Here is an 18,529-nt window from a genome sequence, read left to right on the forward strand (position 1 = left end):
AATAAATTATGAATCTATTAGAAAGGTCTTATGTTGAATAGTGAGTACTCTTACACTATATCATGGTATTTCCCAAATCATTTACATAGAAGGTATTGTTTCCTATTTTCTCATTCCTAGAATAAGCTGCTCATGAAGATACCACTGGTCCTCATTTTCAGTCTGTACCTTTGAATACGGAGGAAAATCTTTCTCTGCTCTCTATCAATCCCTACTCTCCTGGTAGAATAATTTAGAATAGTAAAAATGGAAAAAGAGAAAATAAATCACGGTGAAAAAACATACCGAAAATTCACCGGATTTTTCCAACAAGTTCAACCAACGTGAACTATACGGGAAATTCATTGACACCTCATTCCCACTGGTACTCAAAGTCTCTGGTTAGGCAATTCTGATGAAGACAAGGAACAATATGAAAAATGAGAAATGGTATCAATTACGAGAAAAAAATGGAGAAGGATCCAAGTAAATTTCTTCTTTGGGATGCCGAAATTAATCGGCTTACTACAGTGCGGAGACTACGTTCCAAAAAGGCCACTCATATAAATACTAGGGATGAGGATGAGTATACCCTTCTTCATCGAGAAGCCTACAGTGGACACTTAGATATTGTCCATGAGTTGGTAGCTCAAGGCAGATATTCATGTAATAACTGTGAATAGCTGGACACCCCTGCATAGTGCTTATATGTGGAATAATACCAGAGTGGTTTCTTTCTTACTTCATCATGATGCAGCTACAAATGCCCAAACTAAAGTCCTCTTGACCACCTTGCATCTTGCTGCTGGGAATAGAAATAGCAAATATATGGTGTATCTACTTCTGTTGAACCATTATATCAAACCAGGTCTGAAGAACAACTTGGAAGAAACTGCATTTGATATTGCCAAAAAGGATAAGTATGTATCACTACCTCTTTGAAGTTGTGAAAGGCTTTACAAATTGTTCTCCTAAATCGTAATGGTTTGGTTAAGTTCTTTAAATTTCAAAAATGCCAGTTCATCCTTTGTGTCCCTCCAAAGTCGTAATGGTTTGGTTAAGTTTCTTAAATTTCAAAACTTTCATCATTCATGTCCTTACAAAATATTTTCACAATGCAAAGCAACAGCAATATCTTACTTTAAAAAATCATGGATTCCATGTTATTCTTCCAAGTGAATTGCCTGACATTGATGTCAAAATGTATTCAAGAGTTGTTTGTATACATCTATAATGTTTTTTGCAGAGTTTGTGATTTTTTAAAATCAGAAATAATTTTAACTTATCTGTGGAAATGAATAGTATAGAAACTTAAGTTATTCCTGGTGCTTATCTGAAAAAAGTATATCTATATTTGTATAATGTCCATAATCCATTTCCTTCTCTCCTAGATATATTTTGAATTCTACATTGTTTTATAATATATAGGTTAATTAATAAATGTGTCCATTCAAATTGCATTCCTTATAGAAAAAGTTTAAGATTCCTTTTTTTCCCTAGGTCCTTATAGTATTTTATTTCTTTGGGATAAGATGACAATGTTATCTAATTTCAAGTTGTTTAAAGGTTATGCTATGTAAAGGCCTTTCTAAGGTGAAGATTTAAACACTGATGTCAACCTAACCTTTAATTCTATGAATTATATATGCTGTTACACTTGTATTTTTGTAATCAACCTTTTAATAACTCTTTTTCATTTCTTGCATCTGAAAAATGAAAAATATGGAATACTTCACCAATTTTTATATCATCCTTGTGCAAGTGCCATGCTAATCTTGGTATTGTCATTTGCGTAGAACTGCTGCTGAAGCCTGTAGTATCCTCTAAATTTAAGTAGTTAATGATGCAATCTTTATACAGGCATATACCCTTGGTTGCCTATTTGTAACAATGAACCCTTATTGTTCCTAAAAATGGTATTGATCTTATTTCTCTAAATTTCTGTTTATAGTGGAAAAAAACTTATATTGTATGGTGGATTGCTCACATTTGCAATTTTTCTGTCAATGACTATTTTGTCTTTTTCATTTTAAATTTGACCATATTTTGAAGCCTTTATAGCTAAGTCCAAAGGTGATGGCTTTTCAAGTACTTACTTATCAACTGAGTTAGCTTTGTGGAGCTAATGGATTCAAAGTAGGCCTTCTTAAAAGCTACTTCGAAACTTCTGCAGCTTAAAATTTCCAAAATGAGGTCTCAATGGCACTAATGTCTTCCTGACCCTTTACCCTTCTTCCATGTAGGAAGAGACCAACCAGAATATCTTTCCGTGACAGCATAGATTGTCTTACTGGAACAAAACTAATCTTAGTTACAAGGGATCATAGAGAGATGAATAGTTGAGAATGAATTATTCAGAATAGAAGGTATTTTCTAAAAATAGGCATGAGGATGAGTATACCCCTCTTCCTGGGGAAGCCTACAGTGGACACTTAGACCTTGTCCATGAGTTGGTAGCTAAAGGCAGATATTCAAAGTATTTTATTAAAATACCTTTGTTTATTATACCAAACATTTCAAAAGTAGCTAAAGCCAAGAAGGTGAAAATATTGTTCATATGCATGATTACCTAATGTCCTAGCCTGTCTACAATCCAACCAGGCAGGAACTTACACTACTGACTTTCTATCAACAAATATTTTCATAGCTCCTGGACAAGTCCTCGATATTAGGCCTTAAATTGGTAATGTTTTAATCACAGTGTTTCCTCTTGCCTCTAGGCTGTAAATCTCGAAATGGTAAAGCTTTAGATCTAACTCTACCAAAAACTGAGGTAGAGATAATGGAACAATACTTTAAAACGGAGTTGCCTTTGATACCCTAACCACAACAAAACAATGGAAAATAATTTCTTATATTATATATACTTATATATTTTTATTTATATGTGTTGATCTTAAATTTCACACAGTGAAACTTACTAGAATTAGATGATAATTTGACAACTAAATTGATATTTATTCCCATAAATAGATTGGAATATAAATAATTATTTTTAGAATATAAAAAGTATCAATGCAATGTCTTCGGTATAAATTTGTGATACCTTCTAAGTGTTCTTGATCTTCTGAATTTACATGGTAAAAAAACAGTATTGTTTTCCTCTAATCTATAATGTATTTTACTCTGCTGCTCTGTTTATTGTTTTAAGTCGCTGGTCCCAAACTGTTTTTCTCCATATTTCTGAAGCATTCTTACTGATTTTACCAAAATTTTGCTGATATGATGTCTAAAAGCTATTATTCTTCTGCAGGACCCACGGGTCCTAGGATACCAGTTCCCAGTTATCTGCATCATCAGATAACAAAAGCAAGACTTTTCACCTAGGCCCATGCAACATGCCAACAGTAAGTAATTGAAGACATGTCTCAATTTCTCATTTCCTATAATATTTCAGGTCCTTAATTCCTTGCAGGATTTAGATGTAAGCTATTGTGAAATGCAAGTCAACTTAAAATGAAAGATGAGATCATAAAATATGAGAGAAAGTACTGTAATTCAAACTTTCAATTTACAGATGACAAGCCCATTTGAGTGAACAAAATCACAAATGTCACAAGAATATTTTTAATACCTTCTCCTAATGATTAATGAAAGATTTCAGCCCAGCATAAGTAGGCCAAAAATACTTCCTGGAACGGTAGATCCATACATGGTCTACCAAGGCTAGGAAATCTTGACTTAGAAGTCAAATATAATTTAGAAAAACTTTAATTGAGAAGATTCTTAGAGCTTCAAAAAACTGTTACTTCAGTAAAACTTGGTTCTGTAGTATAAAAATGTTGTCATTCTCAAACCAATGATAACCTACATTTAATCTTCTGAAAGTATATTCCTTTTCAAATAAACTTTTTAAAATCACATTCGCCAAAATAACACTTGGCAAGTAGATGATAGTGACATTACAAGTTTTTCAATGTAGGGGCAAGTTACAATAGAATTGATTTATTTACCCAGCACTAATCCCAAACAAGTTCAACCATTCATTAAATTGTAGAAATATTACCCCCCACACCATTGGCATTGTTCGAGTAGATGCCTTCCCGAAATGTGTTAAACAGATCAGCATCCTATATTTCAAACCCAAATATTAGCTAATAAAGTAAATTTCATCACATAAGAAGGTACATTTTAAAAAGTCACTAATAGTTGCCTTATCATGCATTGTTTTATGTGTTCCCTGTTTAACATAGTTAGAAATGTAACTTCAAGTCTTGAATATGGGTACTCATCAGAGATGTGACAAACATAAAATCTGTCTTCTATTTCTATCATATACCTCTATAGTAGTAAATCTTAGTTTTCTTCTTTTTCCAAATAAATAAAATAATCACACCATTTTTCAAAGCCATTTATAAAAACTAGTACAATAAATTCTAAGCCATTTTTAAACTTTTTTGTTGACTAAAGATTAATGTTCCAAATGGATTAGAATAAAATCATGTCTAGGTGCTTCACATCTCCAGTCTTGCAAATGAATTATGGAAATATAAGCTGACATCACTTCATGTATATGCGGGATTGAAACTGCAGGAGATGTATATAAACCTTTCAAAATATTAACAGACAGTTTAACAGAATGACTATCAGGAAATTGAAACCTGAGAGGAATAATAGTAAAGACATAGAATGAATGAAAAATGGAACAAGGGCAAGTATATCTAGAACACTCAATATACACATGTAATAAATGAAGTGGTAAATCTGAAATAAATCTTGGAGAAGGGGGTTGGTAGAGAATGATAGAAGGAGTGACTCTGATCCTGGAGCATTTGACAATTAGATGGACATATTCAATTGTAATATACTTGCACAACCTTTTGAAATTCAGTTAAAAACACAACAACAAACAAAAAACACAAAAATCGCAACCAAACAACAATCTCAAGAGAGTACGAATATGACCTATCAAAATTTTAAGCAGTTAATGAAGGGCAGTCTTGGGAAAAGCAAACAAAGCTGTTCAAAGAGGGCAGTTTGGGGTAGGGGAGAATTTAGAACAGATTAAGTACATTGTCAAAGGTTATAAAGCACCTACATCTACTGCGAATCTTTTCATCTGCGAGTGCTCTTTGTCTGAACTGGACACTCCAGTCATGAGGCACACTTGATAGCTTGTGAAGATAGAATGGAAGAAACAAGATCAAAAACGCATTATTCTACTGGAGAGAAAACATTTCTCTGTGTTTCCTCTCATCTGTCTTCATTACTCTTTTTTCATACCTTTAATAAAATCAAGTGATTTTGAATTATATCTTTCCTTCTTTGTTCTGGCAAAGTAATTGTTCAAAATATTTCACTAAATTTTATTTCCCATTATTTTCTATCATACTGTTTACTTGTCCAAGTGAGTCCATTAAACTTCCCCTTTGCATTTGGTTGCCACGAAAACTCAACATCTATGTTAATGAGGATAAACTGTAATGCAAAACTTTGTCTCCAAAAAACCAGTTCAAGAACCTGTAATCACAAATATTTAGCTATAATTTTTTTCTTTTTTCTTTTACCTTGAAAATCTTCTCGTGTCTAAAGTGCCCTCAAAAATAAATACTCTACCTTGAGAGCATTGGCACCCACCCCTGGGTATCTAGACAGGGAACAGACCTTAGAAAGGAAACCTCCAGTTTCAAAAGTGAATCATTTGGGTTTGAGGAACATCAGCGAACTCTTCATTTGTTTGTTTAGCTTTACTTGATAATGTAACCCAGTTCTTGAACGGCAGTAGATTAGAATAAATTTAGGGCATTAAATATTAAAAAAACAAAAATAAATAAATACTCCACCACTTTTTGCTTCAATCACTTCTAACCTCAAAGATATATTTTGCTAACAAGATGCTTAGAAGAAACCAAAGAATACTCCACTTTTATCTTCACTCTTAAGACTCTCCTTAGATACCATATCAAGAACAGTGAAGTTATTCTTTGCAGAATTATTTCAATAGATTATTTTTCTCATGGTCTTGCATTTGCTCAACAAAATGTATGGAGAAGAATAGAGTTAAATCACCCATTCCTTGGATTACAGTGTCTGTTACAAAGGCAATACTTCTATGTCTTACTTCTCTGTTCTCCTCTTTGCTCTTGACTGATTTCCAATTAATCACAGCTTCTTTGCTTCAGGTCTAGTAAAGCTGAATTACTATAAGACCTCCCGTACTGCTATATCTTCATGGTTTCTCTTTCAAAACTCTTTTATTTGGATGTGGAATTTATTTTCATGTCTTCAATGTGTTCTGCAATACACTGAGCCAAATAGACTCTGTAAAATCACTTTAGGTAGCAAAAACATTAAGACAATCTACATCAAAAAGTTTTGGCCTCCCTCCACTGCAGAAACCAATACACTTAGCTAAGGCTTCTAAGAACGTGTTTTCTTACCTTTTCAATATTCTCAATTCTTTTCTGATCCCAAAAGTTTTTGGCTTATGTAATAAAAGAAGTCTTCATTATCTCATGTTAATAAGCTTATTATATTTTTGAGCTACTTAGAAATGCGAAATAATTGGTTTGATGTATCCAATCAGATTTTTTTCTGTGTTTCACTGCTTCACGAGGAAAGAAATTGTGGAAAGTATTACAAACAGAAAAGTGTAAACCCAATACCCTCTTTCATTGTGGAGGACACTCTCTCCCTAAATAATTTGAACCAAATTATCTTATTCAGAAAATTACTGTTTGGTAATTAAAGTCAATTCACAAATTTTAATTTCTTATTTTTTTTACAAAATTTGAGTTTAAATTCCACTACAACCTTGTTTTCACACAGTAAGAGTATTTTTCCTGGTTAAGGACAATTCTCAAGGGAATCTACATGATTTACAGCAAGGTTTGTGAGGTTTGTTTATTTAGTGTGAAAATGAGCCATCTTACCCACATTGCTCCATCTCAGCTAAGTCTCTATGGATTTCTTTACATGAAAGCCTATTTTCCCAGGTAATTTTAAATTTTCTTAATAGGTTAAGTTGTGAAAAAGGTTGAACAATTAAAATTTACCTGTCATAAACATTAAATTTTTTTTGAAATTCCTTTATCAGAATCACGAATTCACCAATCCTAATTCCACCTTTACCATAAAAACAGTTAATATATTTTTTCCTGATATACTGTCCATGAAACTACTATTTTCCAGTGGCTTTGTTATGCATGTATATGATCATATGAGCGGATGCTGAGCAAAATGAACTCCAAGCTATGGAAACAGAGATATTTATTTGCAGTTGTTGTTTGTAATGTACAATGTGATTTCTATTTTCTTTGGGATTTTCCTCTATGGTTTATTCCCTGCTGTATTTGATTTTGGTACCCTGTGTATTGAGCATGCATTTACCTTAATTAGGGAAGGGAACAGGAACAACAAAATGGCGAGACAGAGGACAAAGGGCAAACCAATGCAATAGCAATACTCACAAGACAATAAGTTGGAAATGTACATTACAACTTGTGAGGCATATTGGGGTGAAGTAAAACTGTGAGAAAAATGAGAGAGGGGGTAACAAGTTTGAAAAATTGTGTTTTCACTAGCTTACAATTGCTGTAACCCCACAGCACATCATTTTGACATTAAAATTAAATTTTAAAAATAGGCTGCATGAAATAATATTTCACTGTATTGGTATAGTAAATATTATTCTTTATGTAGTAACTTTTAAAAATCAGTACTATTTGGCATCTAATTTGAATTTTAATCAAAGGGCTATCAACTTGAATGTTGTCCAACTAGACAATATTTTCACAATATACTTGCCAATATTTTGAAAAAAGAATAAATGTAGTACTTTCTCATGCTAAAACAGAAAACACTTTAACTCTACGGAAAGCCAGAACTTTTAAAAGTAAATAAGTTGTTAAGAGGACAGAATATATGTGTTCTTCAAAATTCTTATGACTAATAACTACTCATTTTGAAATAATGAACATTCCATATATGCATTTTCCAATGGGGTGTTACAGATAGAGAAGTGAACAGAAAAATACCCACATTCTGAAATAGTATAAAACTATGAAACATCAGTTATAATTAATTCTTCAAGAGTAAGCAATTATTTATCAGATTAAGCTATTATTTCTATGACCATCAATCCCAAGGTTTATGCAATAAAGTAATCTGAGACCAACAATTTCCAACTTGTAGGGTGCACCTCAAAATTCCCTTAATTCACATCACGAATAGCTTATCTCCATTTTGAAAAAATACTACACCTCTGCTAATGTGATACCCTCCGTGTTCTGGAAAAAGCACCACAATAAATTGGGTTCTATCATTTTTCCTCCACTGGTATTCTTGCAAATATTATTTATATTTATACTTTTTTAGCTATCATAGATAAACAGAAGATTACATTTCAAAACCCACCCAGGCAGGAAGGTTCCCTAGATTCTTATCTCCAATAAACTTCTCAGCAAAAGCCAGACACAAGTGGTACTGAAGTTGAAGTGGTAGGGCACAAGCCTTGAGCATAAACAGCCTCAGAGACAGTGTCCATGCCCAGAGTTCAACCCCTAGCACAAAACAATAAAACAAAAATAAAAACAAACCCCAAACCTAGCATTTTTCTCATTGTATACAGAGACACATAATTAAGGAAATTGCTTCCTGTGTTACATACAGGTAGAAGAAAGAAGAAGTCACACAATTATTCTCTTCATACAATGTTATACCAAAGCCTCAAAAAATTGCCTTTTCTAAAGTCATAAATTAATATCATCTATTGTTGGCAACTCTGTCTACATTATTCACATTATCGTTTTATACATGAACTGTTTGAAATCTCTATTAACAGAGTTCTAATTATAACTCTCTTGAAAGTATATTCCAGGCAAATAGAATGTAAGAAACATTTGTAAATTTTTCAATTAAACCTTCTACTTAAAAAGAATTTTGTAGTATCCTATAGAATATGAAATTACAAACAAAACCAAAATATATATTTTAAATCTAAAATCTAATTAAGCAAGATCTATAAATTCTTACATTAGACGAACTCTGCTATATCTTCAGGCTTAATCTTTTGTAATCCTTCATCCTTTTCTTGGAATCTAACAGAATGATGATTACTTACTTTTTCAAGTTCTGGATGGGAATCATGAGCCATTTTGCATCTAGGAATGTTCTGTAATGAAGAGACCATTTAAAAGCAGAACTGAGGATTATATATGAGTTGCATTTCAATAGGAAACGACTTCTCAAAACATTATGACAAAATTAGCCCAACCTTCCAACTGTGTATTCCTTTCTTGTTTGGTTTCTTTTATTAAGACAAAATTATACTACCTGGTGCAGGAAGGGTGTCACTATGTAATTCCAGTTTCTAAACTCCTGTCAGTCTGAGTGCTAGAATCCTAAGCTTGTATCACATTGACCCGCCATAGTTTCTTGCTTTATTTAATCTAGATACAGACTAGCAATTCTGAACTTCTCCAATGATATCATCCACTAGACTGCTCCGACTGTTCATGTACTATTTTAAAAGATGTTCTAACATTTCACAGAGGATATGATCATTTTCAGATACACATTTGTGGTCTCTGATTCATTCCTTCATGGATCTGATCCTTTCATAATGATTACTTGACTCTCTTACTATCTCTGGTCCCTATCTATGTAATATTCTTAAACTTTTTTGAAGAAACTTCACTTGAGGAGTTTCTAACATTAAAAATTATGACTTGATTCTCATCTTACTGAGGACATATTATCTATTGTTTCCTAACTTTTCCTTTTCTACATTTTCTGAGAATTGCTTCATTTGTGTATTCGTGTGTGTACATATAAGTGCCTCTGTGTTTATGTGTATGTTTGTATGTATGTATGCAAAAGCCTCAAGCTCTTATTCAGCCATCTTGCTCATGACTGGTATTCCATCACTTGAGCCATTCTTCTAATACAGCTTTTGGCTGGTTAATTATAGTGTCTCAAAGACTGTTCTCCCCACGCTGGATCCTAACCTGAGCTGAATAGCAGAGGGACAGCGCCCAGGACCAGAGTTCAAGTGCCAAGACCACCACCAACAAAAAATATATAAGTAAAGGAAAGAGAAAAATGTGATCTTATCCACCAGTTCATGGCTAGTATAATCCCTGCTCTCTCAAGATGGACTTTTTTTTTTCCAGTTAAGTCCATGATCTTATATCTGACTTGCATTATAAACAGAATTATTCTTCCATTCTACTGTCTACAAATTTGCGTGATTAACAAGCGTGATTTATAAAGAGAGTGGGCTCATACTTCGTATTCCTCGTAGGAGTAATGCTTTCCCTATATCACTCTCATAAATCTACATACTGGACTTGGCTTTATTGTTTCAATGTTGTCTTATTTATAGAGTCTTCTATAGTGTAATGAACCCTTATACTTAAACACAGAACTTCTCTTTCTCCTATTATTGCTATTGTTTCCCTAACTGTTAACTCATGTACACTTGGGAAATAATGTGCAGCATATATACTCATAAAAAATGATCTGAGAACCTTCTTCCCATTTAAAATTCGCCTTAATTTACAGAGCACTTACAAAGTTTGAACTCAATATACTCATGGATAATGTATTTATAAGCAATATAATTGGTATTTTCTCTTTACTAAGTTGTCTCTGAAACACGTGTTACATCAGGTCCAAAGGTGTCCTTGTGTTATTTCGGTGAAGCCAGAAAATATTCATTATACCACAAGCAGCACCATCGATTGTTCCTGGAAGTAACTGTTCCTGGATGTGGAAACTGATCCTAGGAGGGGAATGGAACAAAGAGGATTGACAAAGATCAAGTTAACTTGTGTTTTCCTTTTTATTGTATAAGAGAAGGACAAAGATGGCGACAAAGCAGTAGGGAAACACTGAAGCTCTCCCCAAACAAAAAGAGAGTTCGAGTTCCAATGCTTAATCTCCCCAAGAGACCGACAACAACAAAAAGACGAACACTCAGAGACAAACAGGAGGTGGAAAATAACAAAAAAGAAAGAGAGGAAAAGAAGAATTTCAGAACAGAGAAGAGCAAAAGACCCCTCCCCTAACATTCACTGGCCACATGGCAGCATGCCAAGCCATGGCCAGCCAGCATTGCGGGGGCTGCCAGAGTCCCAGAGACACAGGGGGCTGCCTGCAGATCACTCATGCAGAATCTGCCTGAGGTACAGGTGTCAGACCCATCGATTGGGACAACCCGATGGGGGCTGCCAGGGTCCCAGAGACACAGGGAGCTACATGCAGATGCAGAAGCCGCCTGAGTGTGGACACTGTGGACCTGACAGCTTCGACAGAGGCAGAGACAGAAGAGAAACACAGAGACACCACCCCTAGCCCAGCCTGCAACCACCCCAACTGAACTCGGATTGCAACAGCAACTGACAACCTACACCACACAGAAACAACTAGCTCCAGGGTGAATACCCCACAGGGGACAGTGTATCCCTCAAAGGAGAGCAGATCTGGAGGGAATCCCCAGACCCTGACCCAGACTCCCTACCCCAACACCCGGACCACAGGACCCACTAAAACTGGGAACTCTTCGAGAGCTCCACCGGCCCTGGGAACACACTCTGCTGGCCAGGCTAGAGCAAGAGCACCCCTGGAAGAGAGCTTAGACAGCCAAGCCAGGAACAGTGCCCCTGGGTCAAGACAACCAACAGTAGCAGAAATTTAAACTGTGTACCCCAGGCTGCATAACCTAGGTGGTATACACAGCAGCACAGGCCTAACTGGCGTGCCCCAGGCGGGGGACCAGAACCAGGCCTGGCGATCCAGTGCCTGAACAACAGAGCCAATTCCTCCCAACTGAGCATACGCCTCAGCAGAGGGATGAAAAACAGGGAACTGTATCCCTTGGGAAGTACATCTGTGACAACAAAAGACCTGGAGGCTCAGGACAAGAGAAGCCCAAACCCCACCAAAACCCAACCCATATACTCTAGGCTGGGATTGGGCAACACAGGCCACCAGCACCTGATAGTAGGCAGGAGCTCAGGCTGGTAAGGTGGCTCAGAAGTAGAGTGATAGTCTTGGGTGCATGAGGCCCTGGATCTGATTCCTCAGCATCACATGAGCAGAAAGGGTCAGAAGTGGTGCTGTGGCTCAAATGGTAGGGTGCCAGCCTTGAGCTGAAGAGCTGATGGACAGCACCCAAACCTAGAGTTCAAGCCCACAACCGGCCCCCCAAAAAAACAACCAAACAAAAACATCAGGAGCCCATAGCCAACTCCAGCATCTGGAAGAGTGCATCCAGAGCATCTGATCTTGTCAAGAGCACTCGTAGGAGCAAACATGAGCAGTCTAGGGTGCTCAACCCTTCCAAAGGCGGGAATTGCCAGGGATCTACAGCAGAGAGCCGAGAATCCTATGTAGGTCAGACCAGCAGCTGGAAGTATACCCCCAACAGAAACCAGATCAGGCACAGACTCTCTGTACCAATACAGAATCAGCAACCAAGCAAAAACAGACACACCAAAACAAAATTGCAAATTAGTCTCCAATAATCCCTGAACCCCCATGAGAAAATCACAGAGAAAAATTACAAGGTTTATCACTACCCAGGATAGCAAGCTATCCTCAATAGCCAGCAACCATGCAGGGGAGAGCCCCAGTGGGAGCAAAACAGGAATGGAAGACAAAAACTACATCCAAGGGTTGCTGAGGCAATGACTCAAGAAATAAAGCGAGAAATAGATCAGAAATTAAAAGAATACAAGGATGAACTATCAAAAGAGATACAAGATATCAAACAGGAGATGCATTCAAAAATAGAGGCTGCACAAAGTTCAGTAAGAAGTGAGATAAATGCCAAATTAGAGGTAGTACATACCTCATTAAGAGGTGAGATCAATAGTTTGAGAACCAACATCGAATCCATAAAGGAATCCATTTCCTCCAGGCAAACGACAATAGAAGTCACGGTGAACAGAGTGAACGAAATGGAATGTAGAGTGTCAGATACAGAAGACAGAATACACCAACTGGAACAAAAAGTGACAGATATGGAAAAATCACTCAAATTAAGCCAAAGGGAAATTCAAGAGAAAGAAGATAATGCCAAGAAATTTAACCTTCGTATAGTTGAGGAATTTCAGAGCAAGGGAATGCAACACCTATTCCACAAGATAATCGGTGAAAATTTTCCCCACCGCAAAAAAGAACATCTTACCTACATAAAAGAAGCATATAGAACACCCAACAAGCAAGATCCCAGGAAAAACACTTCTAGACACATTATAGTAAAAACGATAGATCTGAATAATAAGGAAACAATCTTGCATGCAGCAAAAATGAAGAAGGAGCTATACAACAATGGGAAAAAATTTAGAATCACTGCAGCTCTCTCCACACAAACACTGAATGCAAGAAAGGCCTGGGAAAATACCATACGAGCCCTGAGAACCAATAACTGCCAACCCAGACTGATATACCCAGCAAAGTAGGATTTACATTTGATGGAGAGAGCTGAAAATTTTTAATAGCAAATAAAAACTAAATGAATATATAAACATTAAGCCAGCATACAAACAATACTAAAAGAAGGAACACAACCTGAAGAAAGCAACCAGGAACAGGGACTCGCATCAGACAGGCAGTAATAGAAGTCTAACTGAGCAAGTGCAGGAGGAAAGGAAAGAAGAAAAAGTTAGGAAAACAGGGAATGATAGGGACCACAATGCATCTCTCTGTACTATCACTTAATATTAACTGGCTTAATTAGCCAATCAAAAGAAAAGGAACTGCAGATTGGATCAGAAAATATGACCTATCCTGTTGCCTTCAGGAGACCCACCATTCAGCCGAACATACAAGCAAACTCAGAGTGAAGGGTTGGAAAAGGATCTACCAATCAAATGTGCCCAGTGAGAAAGCTGGTGTAGCAATCCTGATATCTGAGAAAGTAAACTTTCATTAAAATCAATTCAAAATACAAGGACGGACACTGCATATTAATACAGGGAACAATCCAAAAGAAGGATATTAGCATCATCGTAATAACAATTCACTTAAATAATTGTTTTTCTTCTTCAGACTATTAGTAGAACCATATTTAATCCTAGCTTTTATATAAACAGGAATAGAATTTTTCTTGTCTTATTTTACTTTTTTGACTTGGTCAAATTTTCCTGATTTTGTAGACCAGGTTTTTCTCCATGAATAATTTTCAGGGCATTTCTGCATATTATGTATAATACAATTAAGAGATTTTCGGCCAAAGAAAACAACTCAGAATTCTTGAGGTTAATGACTATACACTGCACTTGGCACTGCATTTGTCATCTTGGTGTTACAACAATAGACAATCTATATTGAAAGTTGTGTTCTTTTTGTTTTCCCATTTCAAGCCATATGAAGCATTTAAGGTGTATAGCAAGTTAACTGTGGGAGTATACGCTTGTAATCTTTTAAAATATTTTTATTGTAAAAATACTGTTTAGAGCGGTTACAGTTACATGAGTAAGGTAATGAGTACATTTCCTGTTGAGCATTGTTACCAATCCTTTGTTTTCCTCCTACAATTCCTTCCCTTTATACTTCCCTAACTCTTCTGTCTACATACCTTGAAGTTGTGAAGTTCATTTTCAAGATAGTGTATTGTACATCTCATAGTTACAATTGGTCAACCTGTATACTTGTTTCAACATTTTGTTACCCTTCCCATCCCCAAATTGGAAAATTGTATATACAAGATGAAAGGAACCGGAATAAAATACAGTGACAACTGAGGATATATGAGCTGGTAATCTTTAGCCTTTAAATTCCAAAACAAGAATAAGCAATGAAAGATAAAATTTTTTTCTAATTTAATTTAATTTTTTTGTGTGAACATATTGTACAGAGGGGTTACTATTACATGGGCAGGATAATGCGTACTTTTCTTATCAAGCATTGCAGCCTCCTCCTTTGTTTACCCTTCACATCCCTTCCCTACCACCCCCCTATCTCTTCACCACCCAATCCTCCCCCCTCCACCCCCCCGCAAAAGCATTGTAAAGCTCGTTTTCGACATGAACTTGTACTTCTCATTGCTGCAACAGGTCCACCTGTATCCTTAAACAACTGGTTTTTCCCCATCTCCTCCACAAGTTATACTGACATCAAATATAGTGAAAGCAGGGGTTAAACTGTGGGGGAGGGACATACAAAGCAACAAAGAGATAATCTTATAAATGCGTTAGAAACAAATGCATGAAATAAAAAAGCATTAAAATACATATCTAAGGGTTCATTTTCCTAACATCACATTATCTGACCTTTTCCGCTTGACTCATACATATACAAGATATTGCAAATAAGGAAAACCATGAGACCTATGTTTCTTTGGGCTTGGCTTACTTCACTTAATATAATTTTTTCCAAGATTTTCCATTTCCTAACAAATGGGGCAGTGTCATTCTTTCTGATGGAGGCATAGAATTCCATTGTGTATATATACCACATTTTCTTGATCCATTCATCTACTGAGGGGCATCTGGGTTGGTTCCATATCTTAGCTATGGTAAATAATGCTGCAATAAACATAGTTGTGCTGGTAGCTTTAGTGTGGTCTTGTTTGTGAACATTTGCGTAAATGCCCAAAAGTGGGATTGCTGGGTCATAGGGAAGCTCTATGTGAAGTCTTTTCAGGAACTTCCATACTGCTTTCCAAAGTGGATGAACAAGTTTAAACTCCCACCAACAATGCAGTAAGGTTCCCTTCTGTCCATATTCCCTCCAGCATCTGTTGTTGTTAGAGTTCTTGATTATAGCCATTCTAACTGGGGTGAGGTGGTATCTCAATGTTGTTTTGATTTGCATTTCTTTTATGGCTAGAGAGGTTGAGCATTTCTTCATGGGTCTACTGGCCATCCTTCTTTCTTCTTCAGAAAAGTTTCTCTTCAAGTCTTTAGCCCACTTATTTATTGGGCAGTTGTTTCTTTGAGGATTTGTTGTTGGGGGATTTAATTTCTTGAGTTCCAAGTATATTTTAGATATGAGACCCTTGTCCGTTTTATGCCTAGTGAAGCTCTTCTCCCAATCTATGGACTTTCTATTGATCTTGCTAGCTATGTCCTTTGCCATGCAGAAGCTCTGCAACTGCATACAATCCCATTTGTCCAACTTTTCTTTGAATTGTTGTGTTTCCGGGTCTCTCCACAGTAAATTTCGGCCGGAGCCAAGGAGATCTAGGGTTTCTCCTATTCCATTCTGTAATTTTTTCAGAGTGTCTACTTTGACTTCGAGGTCTTTGATCCATTTGGAGTTGATTCTGGTGCAGGGAGATATATAAGGATCTAGCTTTAGTTTTCTACAAGTAGTTAACCAATTTTGCCAGCAGCATTTACTAAAGAGCCTCTCTTTCTTCCATTCTATTGTTTTAGCTCCCTTATCAAAGATTAGATGGCTATAGTTCTGTGTGTTCATTTTTGGATTTTCAGTTCTATTCCATTTGTCCTGTGGTCTGTTCGTGTGTCAGTACCAAGCTGTTTTGATTACTATGGCTTTATAGTAGAGTTTGAAATTTGGTATTGATATTCCTCCAGCAGTGTTCTTTCCGTTGAGGAGCGTTTTTGCTATTCGGGGTCTTTTATTGTTCCATATGAATTTTTGGATTGCCTCTTCTATTTCCTTGAAGAATGAGGTTGGAATTTTGATCGATATCGCGTTGAATTTGTAGATAGCCTTGGGAAGTATTGCCATTTTCACGATGTAAATCTTTCCAATACACGAGCATGGGAGGTTTTGCCATTTTCTAAGTTCTGTTTTGATTTCCTTTTTCAAGATTTTAAAGTTTTCATCATAGAGGTCCTTCACTTCTTTGGTTAAGTTAATTCCTAGGTATATTTTTCTTTGTGGGTTATTACAAATGGAGTTGTTTTCCTAATTTCAGCCACACTTTTCTCACTGTTGGCATACAGAAAAGATGTTGATTTTGGGGTGTTAATTTTATACCCTGCATCTTTGCCAAAGTTTTGAATCAGCTTGAGTAATTTGGGAGCGGAGTCTATGGGATTCTTTAAATATAAGATCATGTCATCTGCAAAGAGGGAGAGTTTTATTTCTTCTTTTCCTACTTGGATCCCCTTTACGTCTGCATCTTGTCTTATTGCTGTAGCTAAGCATTCTAATATTAGATTGAAGAGAAGTGGAGAGTATGATGCTGGCTGTAGGTTTGTCATATACAGCCTTTTTGGTATTGAGGAATGTTCCATGGATTCCGAATTTTTCCAAAACCTTCATCATAAAGGGGTGTTGGATCTTGTCGAATGCTTTTTCTGCATCTATTGAGATAATCTTGTGGTTCTTATTCTTGCTCCTGTTGATGTGATGAATAATATTAATTGATTTGCATATATTGAACCAGCTTTGCATCCCTGAAATGAATCCTGTTTGATCGTGGTGTATGAAGTTTTGGATGAATTGTTGAAGACGATTGGCCAAAATTATTTTGAGAAGTTCTGCATCAATGTTCATCAAAAAAAATGGGTCTGTAGTTCTCTTTCTTTGATGAGTCCCTGCCTGGTTTTGGGATGAGGGTTATGCTGGCTTCATAGAATGTGCTTGGTAGTGAACTGTCTCATTTAATTTCATTGAAGATTTGGAGGAGTACTGGTGTGAGCTCTGCTTTGAAGGCCTTGTAAAATTCCACTGTGAAACCATCATGTCCTGGACTTTTCTTAGCTGTGAGGTCTCTTATTGCTGTTTCTATTTCAATGCTTGATATGGGCCTGTTAAGGTGGTTTAACTCATCTTGGTTTAGTTTTGGCATGTCAATATTTGCTAGGAAAAGGTCCATTTCTGTCAAGATCTCAAACTTATTAGTATAAAGTTTTGAGAAATATTCCCTTATAATGTCCTGAATCTTGGTTGTTTCTGTGCTAATGTTTCCATTCTCATCTCTGAATTTATTTATTTGCGTGTGTTCTCTTCTTTTTCTGATAAGATTTGCTAAGGGTCTGTCAATTTTGTTAATTTTTTCGAAGAACCAACTCTTTGTTTTGTTGATTCTTTCTATAGTTTTTTGGATTCTAATTCATTTAATTCTGATTTAATTTTCATCATTTCTTTCCTTCTACTGGATTGGGGTTTATCTTGCTGCTCTTTTTCAAAGAGGTTTAGCTGTGTCATTAAATTGTTGGTTTCAGATCTCTCCAATTTGTTGATGTAGGAGCTCAGAGCCATAAACTTGCCTCTGAGTACTGCCTTTGCTGTTTCCCAGAGGAGATGGTAATTTGTGTGTTCATTTTTGTTGAATAGCATGAACATTTGAATTTCCTTTCTAATCTCTTCCATGACCCACTGGTGATTCAGCAGTGTGTTCTTTAGCCTCCATGTGATACCGGACTTTCTTTGGTGACTTTTGGTGTTGAGTTCTAATCTTATTCCCTTGTGGTCAGAGAGAAGGCAAGGTATAACTTCAATGTTTCTGAATTTAGACAAGTTTGTTTTGTGGCATAAAATGTGGTCTATTTTAGAAAATGTTCCATGTGCTGCTGAGAAAACGTGTATTCTGATGCTGCTGGGTGAAATGTTTGGTAGATGTCTGTAAAATTTAGTTGATCTATGCAGCTGTTTAGATCTGCAGTTTCTCTGTTGTGTTTTTGCC

General features: G+C 36.1%; 1 pseudogene; it reads right to left on the minus strand.

The window, feature by feature from the left end:
• Positions 1 to 1,695: 1,695 nt before the first annotated feature.
• LOC122122168 lies at positions 1,696 to 1,796 on the minus strand (annotated as a pseudogene).
• Positions 1,797 to 18,529: the final 16,733 nt, after the last annotated feature.

The sequence above is a fragment of the Dipodomys spectabilis genome, unplaced genomic scaffold, assembly GCF_019054845.1.
Source record: "Dipodomys spectabilis isolate Male_0828 unplaced genomic scaffold, ASM1905484v1 ptg000205l, whole genome shotgun sequence".
Lineage (NCBI taxonomy): Eukaryota > Metazoa > Chordata > Mammalia > Rodentia > Heteromyidae > Dipodomys > Dipodomys spectabilis.